Source organism: Bufo gargarizans, chromosome 2, assembly GCF_014858855.1.
Source record: "Bufo gargarizans isolate SCDJY-AF-19 chromosome 2, ASM1485885v1, whole genome shotgun sequence".
NCBI lineage: Eukaryota > Metazoa > Chordata > Amphibia > Anura > Bufonidae > Bufo > Bufo gargarizans.
In genome coordinates, this window is record NC_058081.1 from 584,899,868 (window position 1) to 584,907,128 (window position 7,261).

General features: G+C 41.3%; 1 long non-coding RNA gene across 1 annotated transcript; it reads left to right on the top strand.

The window, feature by feature from the left end:
* Window positions 1-3,209: 3,209 nt before the first annotated feature.
* LOC122926758 lies at window positions 3,210-5,677 on the top strand. The gene is made up of 3 exons (XR_006387712.1): window positions 3,210-3,332; window positions 3,865-4,018; window positions 5,028-5,677. It is a non-coding gene; the product is annotated as an uncharacterized LOC122926758 (long non-coding RNA).
* The last annotated feature ends 1,584 nt before the right edge of the window (window positions 5,678-7,261 follow it).

The window sequence follows — 7,261 nt, forward strand, 5'->3', positions numbered from 1 at the left end:
CATGCTGGGAATTGTAGTTTTGCAACAGCTGGAGAGCCTAAGGTTGGCCACCCCTGGTATAGTCCATGGAACAGTCAGTCCTGTGTAATGCATTCATGGACTAACTAAATAGGACTAAACATTGTGTTGTTCAGCTGACACTCTACCTGTCAAGTGACCCTGGCATTTAGTAAGCAACTGGGTTATATCACATACATGTGCTGGGCTAGCACACAGGAGACATTCATGTGATAACTTAAAAACACTTTCTGTGGAAGAATTGTTGTTGTTGTTCTTAAAATAACTACATCATTGTGTGTATTTAGATGGCTGCCTGTCTCTAGGTGATTTGTAAAATTGTTGCCTGTCTCTAGGTGATTTTGTTATGTTGTTAATAAAAATGAAAATGAGCAGCACACACAGAGGACAATATTCAGATGCATCTACACAGACATTGACAGACATGATGTTGAGATCGGATGCTATTGCAGGTAGTAATAATGTACTGTATATGTTATGTATTTCCATTCTTCAAAAAACAACTGTTCACCTGTTAAATACCTGTGCAGTTAAAAGGGTTGTCCATCAAAGAATATTCAGTATTTTTCAAACCAACACATGATCTAACCACTGTGCTAATTGCATGCAATTAAAATTTTAGAAAAGCTAATCAATGTCGTAAAGTTATTCAATAAACAGTGCTCCAGACAAAAAATAAAATTTAAAAATACCTAGGAGCCATAGGCTCCTAAACTGAAAAATCAAGGAGCCAAATTAAATCTTTAGTTGCCAAATTTGAAATACATATAGTAAAAAAGTCTTGCAGGAGGAAGTAAGACACAAGTCACAACAGTGAGCCAGTTCATCGCACAGCATACTGCCTGCCATCACTACAAAACATAGGAAAATAGAGCACCGCGTACCGCTTACATTCAGAGACATCTATGATGTAGATGCTCTCTTTTCTCATCTTCTCCATTTGACCCAGACCACCATGACAAATTTTTTCAACCGCCTCTCTTCTCTGCAGAGTTTGTTGCACAGACACGTTAGTTAGATTTCTCAATTTTACCTTCAACCTCCCCACCCTTTCAACACAAGCTCCCTATCTTGGTGTCCCAACAATGTCATCCTGCTGCTACTCCCAATACTGTGCCCACTATTCTCCCCAATGCCCCGAAATACTATACAGCTGACAAAATAGTGACCCCAGTGGAAATTATGTCCCTATAGTTACTCCATCAATTATAATGGCCCCTAGAATAACCCTCAGTAATAATGTCTGCGAAAATGCTCCCAGTAATAATAATAGAACCTTAAATTGTTCTCCCAGTAATAATGCCTGTATAGTGTTCCCAAAAATATCCCTTAAGGGGTTCTCTCATTTCAGCTAGTGGCATTTATCATGTAGAGATAGTTAAGGCCTTGTTGTTCACATTTCCGTGTCAAGTGTGTCATCCATAATTCACTGACGTTGCTCAGCTGAAAATTAATATCTAAAGAATTTCCTATTAGTCTTCAGTGAAAAACGGACACAACACGGATGTGTGTAAGGGATTTTCACAGACCCATAGAATTCAATAGGCGTGCTTTGTCCACATCACAGATCAAAGTAGTCCATGTCCCCGTGATCTTTTTCTTTTACTGACCCACGGTCAGTAAAAAAGAAAAAGCTGAAATGTGAACAGACATATTTAAATCAATGGGTACGTGTCCTGTCTGTGGAAAATGCGGACAGCAGACGTCAATGAAAAACGGAAATGTGAACGAGTCCTAACAAAAGGCACTTAGTAATGTATTGTTATTATCCATATTGCTTCTTTTGCTAGCTTGATTAATTTTTCCATCACATTATACACTGCTTGTTTCCATGGTTATGAACACCTTGTAATCCATTAGCGGTGGCCGTGCTTGCACACTATAGGAAAAAGTGTGGCTGAGACTGATGGGAGCGCACATAGAGTTAAGTGGCCAGCGTAGAGAAGAGGAGCAAAGACATTATCTTGAACAGGAGCGATATTGCAAAGAAAAAGAAGAGGAGCAACGTAAAGGTAAATTGCGATGACAAGAAGCTGAAAAAGCAAGGAGAGATGAACAGTTCTTTCAGACATTGACAGACAGGATGTTGCGATCGGATGCTATTGCAGGTAGTAATAATGCCATGCAGGTACTACAAGCCATGCAGCACAATATACCTATTGTTACCTACTTTAAAGTAGGGGTGGGCGATATGGCCTAAAATATATATTGCAATATCATTTGAAGCATGTGCGATATGTGATATATTTTGCAATATATTATTTTCTTCTGTATGTATACAAATTACTAAACTTTTCAAGAAATTTTTAGTATATGTATTGTGTAACAGATTTTTTCCCAAACAATGTAAAGATGAAGACTAAGTGTTAGTAAAACACAAATTTCATACATGTCCCCCAGAACCAGTGCCATCAGCCCCCTGGCATTTGCCATCATCATATATGTCCCCCAGGGGCCCAGAGCCAGTGCCATCAGCCCCATGGCATTTGCCAATTGCCATCATCAGACATGTCCCCCAGAGCCAGTGCCATCAGATCAGCCCCATGGCCATCCTTTGCAAATAGTTTTTTTTGCTAGTAAGCTTAAAAGACACAATGTGGTTTCTGCAGTTATGACTACATGTCAAACTAGAAAGGTATCTGATTCAGATGTTTTGAGTAACCTATTTCCATTTGATGATGATGTATTCAATAATGGCAAAGGTCCTCTTTCTAAGGCCTCATGCACACGACCGTTGTTTGTTTCCGTGTCCGTGCCGCCGATTTTAGAGTTTCAGATGCGGACCCATTAATTTCTATGGAGCCGTTGAAAATGCGGATAGTCCACCGTTTGTTATCCGTGGTTCCAGTCCGTCAACAAAATATAACCTGTCTTATTCTTATCCGCAAAAAAAAAATGGTTTGCGTACCCATTCAAGTCAATGGGGCCGCTAAAAAATGCGGAGGCACATCAGATTGTCATCCGAGTCCGTTTTATTTCTATCATTTGGCATGGCAAAACTGTCTGCCAAAACTTGTGCCAATAAAATAATATATAGGAAGTTCAAGGTCACAGGTTATGCTAATTGCTAGCCACTTGTGGTGAAATTCTCTAGTGTGGTGTGGCAGTCAGTGTCTTGAGATTTTCTGGTAAGATGCCAAGATGGAATGTTGAAAAACTCATAACTTTGCTGCAGGAGAAGCCCGAACTCTGGGACACCCGATCCAATGCATACCAGGACCGAGTTAGGAAGGAGGTGGCCTTGGAGCAAGTTGCCCATAGCATGAGGCGGCCCGAATGGACCAAAGCAGATGGCCGAAGCCGTGCAGATTTAGGTAAGTGCTAGAAATGTCTTTGTACTATCCTTGCCCTGTCTGTCCCTAAATGATGTAGCTATAATATTGTATATTTTGGGCGCCAGCATAGGCCTGTACATGGTTTTTGGAAGAGTTGTGCACTAAATACCATACCCCATCATTTTTTATTTTAAATGGCTGTCCCTCCCTTTGCTATAGCAAACAGTAGTAATGTCCAACCTGTATGTGCACTTTTTATTTAGTTACACATGTGTCCCTGTTGTAATTGAGCATCCTATAGTTGTCACCATCACATATTATAAAGTATTTTAGTACAAATGGCTTGCACGACTAATCTCCTCCTTCCTGAACTTATTGTACATTAGTATCCCCACACCTGCAGTACTGTACCATGTGCTGTATAATCTTGCCAATTCAGACATTTATCAGATTTGTGGACTTGATTTAGCTTAACATTTTCGCTTTGGTATTTGTACTGATGTTATTTAATATTTGTTTCTAAAAAAAAAAAAAAAAAAAATAGTATTTTGTATATTTCATTTCTTTACAGTGAAACAGACAAAAACCCGGTGGAACAGCTGCCAGGATCAATTCCACCAGGATCTAACAAACAAAGGCCGGAGTAGGGAAGGCAGCTCCAAAAAAAGTCCGTATTTGTACACGGCCCAGTTGCAATTTTTGAGACCGGTGATGGATTTGAGACCGTAAGTATATTTTTTGTTGATTAAAAAAAACATAATTTGCTGGTTATTATTAGTTCCTAATATTGGTTAGGAAAAGTGGTAAAGAATGTAAGGGGTTGTGTGGCGTTGTACTATTGATGACTTATCCTTTGTTTAGGTGATCAAAATAATTTATGTGGGGGAGTAACACCAGGCACCACCGCTGATGAGCTGTATGATGAGATGACATGTGCAGAGCACACATGGCGCCTCCCATCTCTCTTTTTTTCCCTGTGTGGCACTATTTTCGAGATCAAATAACATGGATGTCTGCAATCAGAGCAGGAATAGAGAAGGGAGATGGCACATGCGCACTGCACACATTGTCTCCTCATACAGTTGATCGTTGTGGTTGCCGGCTCTTGGTCCCCCGCCAATATGATCTTGTGTACCTATCCTATGGATAGGTCATAAATATGAAAAGGTTGGACAAACCCTCTTGCCTTTTTTGTCCCTGAATAGTCTAGTCATTTGCGTATGTTTAGTTTTGTTCATAATTTTTTGAACATACATGCTAACTTTATTTTGGAGGTTTTAGGATTTGGTACCTGTTCTGTACTGTAATTGTCATTTACATAGTTTTAATGTTGGCTTACAAACCAGAACATGGATTCCTAAAAGTTCAACTATAAAATGACAATTACATACTCCTATTTCTAATAGAGTATAATGATGCTCCATCTGCGTCCGGCCAGCTGATTTTTTTTAAACTACTACTACCACCATGGCCTTGTGATGCATGGTCCATGTTTTTCTGGAAATTATGTTTTTCATTACATAAGGATGTTTGGATGGTAGAAGCAGGCCAGATACAGACAAGACTGACAGAATATCAGCACTGGTATGGGTCCTTGAATTTGTATACCTCGTTTTGTGCTGGACAGCTCCAAACGCCAAACAATGTTTTACAAATAGTTTCACGTTTGGTGTTTTGACCCAAAAAAAGTAGTCAAATTATGTAATATGTTTTCATGTCATTTTTTCAATACAGTACTGTGGACAGTCTGGATGACCCAGAGGGGCGAAAGTGACACTCCGGCAGTATTTTCCCCGGCAAGTAGTCCTGCCCCAACGCCGCTGACCATCACTGGCCCATCCCACCCTATTACCGCGGAGCCCAGAAAGAGTCCAACAGCCGCAGCCCAGGCGTCGCCACAATGTCCCTCACTCTTCCTCTGGGCAACCGACTCAGGAGATGATCGATGCCCGAGTCATTGAATTCCTTGCCCAGAGGAGGAGGAGTGATGTCATGGAAGAGTCGATGTTGAGGGGCCTTGCTCCTTTATTGAAGCAGGTCCCTACCGACAAACATCATCAGTGTGTTGCTTTGCTGGCCCTCATAATCGAAATGTATGCCTCCCTTACCAGGGAGATATACACTTGTAAATTAACGACTTGCGAAGGTAAATCTTGAACATCCCACCACAGCAGCATGGACGCAGCTACCCCCAGCCTCCACACCCACCTCACGGGCCATCTTGGGCTCCCCCCCCAACCACCATACAACCAGTCCTAAGACCCTACACAACCTGTTGGTCAGCCAAGTTACCAGCCCAGTTTGGCAACTGGGGCCACATATCCTGGCCATGTACGGCCACGCTCAATATATGGGCCTGGCTCGTTTACACGAGACCTGTTTGAGCTTTGATTTATTATGGTCTAAAATTTTATATTTTGTGTTTATTGTTTGATTATCCTTTGTCATTGTCTGGGATCTGTATTTGTGTTCCACATGTTTTGGTTCAAAACTTTCAATTGGCTTATTATTTTTTTAAATAAACCAAATATTTGCAGTTCTACACATTTCCAAAACATAGACACGCACAATAGTTCCCAAAAAAACACTTTATTTATTTTGAGGAACATAATCTGTATTTGGGTAATGTGAACTTGAGGTATTAGAAGATTTCTTTTGGACTATATACGCAAAATACTAACGATGTTAATGTCGTTTACATTTTGGTGAAAACATCATTAGTATTTATATTTACTTTTAACTATGTAATGGCCAAAAAACCTCAGTCCGCAAGCCCATGTCAAGGGTCCTCATTCTCTTGCGAGTCCCCACAATCAACTACCACAATAAATTTACATTATCTGCAAAATAAAAACGAAAGAGCCCAGAAGATATAAAAAAAAACTGCCATGAATAGCGTCCGTCTGCTATGTCAAGGACCCCTCTGGGCTGTAAAAGTAGTCTGCATAGAGTTCCCAAACTGCAATGCCTGCAGTCCCAGGTCGTCTATGCAGGGTCCTTTCCAAACCCAAACCTGATGACGTAGGAAAATCTTCCATGTCAACAGAAGAGGAATCCTCATTAATCCTGGTGAAGTTGTGTAGAACAACATAAGCTTGAATAACCAGGGTAGCATTCTCCGGATCAATCTGTATGGATGACAAAAACACCCTCCACTTGCTAGAGAGTATTCTGAAAGTGCACTCAACATACCAACCGGTAATTGAAAATGCGCCTCCTGACATCCAAACCACGCTTTGGGAAGGGCTGCATAACATGGGGAGTCAATGCAAACCCTTTATCCGCCACGATGACAAATGGAGCCAGCGAACCAGCAGATCCGGGCAGTCTTCTGGACTTGGGCAGGGCAAGCAGGTTGGCACGAAGCCGCTCACCCCTTCTAGAAGCACTAAAGATGCGAGCATCTGCTGTGCTACCATAGGCCACGATATCAACCATTATAAACCGGTAGTTACTGTCAGCAACGGCCATAAGCACTACCGAAAAATATTGCTTATGATTGAAGAATTGGGACCCTAAATGAGGAGGCTTCTTCACAGGGATGTGCTTGCCATCCATTGCCCCAATGCAGTTGGGAAACTGCGCCAAAAGATTGAATCCATCAGCGATCCGAACCTAATCGTCCGTCTTGGCATCACAGTCTCTCGGAGTTGATGCCAGATGGCATGGCAAGTGTGACGCACAATCCGAGAAATTGTTGAGGTTCCCCAAAAAAACTCAAAATGCAGGGATGCAAAAGATTTCCTACTTGCAAGGAATCTGTAGGAAAAAGAAATAAAAACCATATCAGTAGGCAGCAAATAAAAGGGAACATCCGATACATGATTCGCCTATAATATTGTATACGTACGAGACATGTGTTTAAACAATCTATACGAATAAATTAAAAAAAATTGCCCACGCCCGCCCAGCCCAGATTTTTTTTATCAACCGCAGCGGCCACGGTACTTCGCTAGCCTCCCATTTGT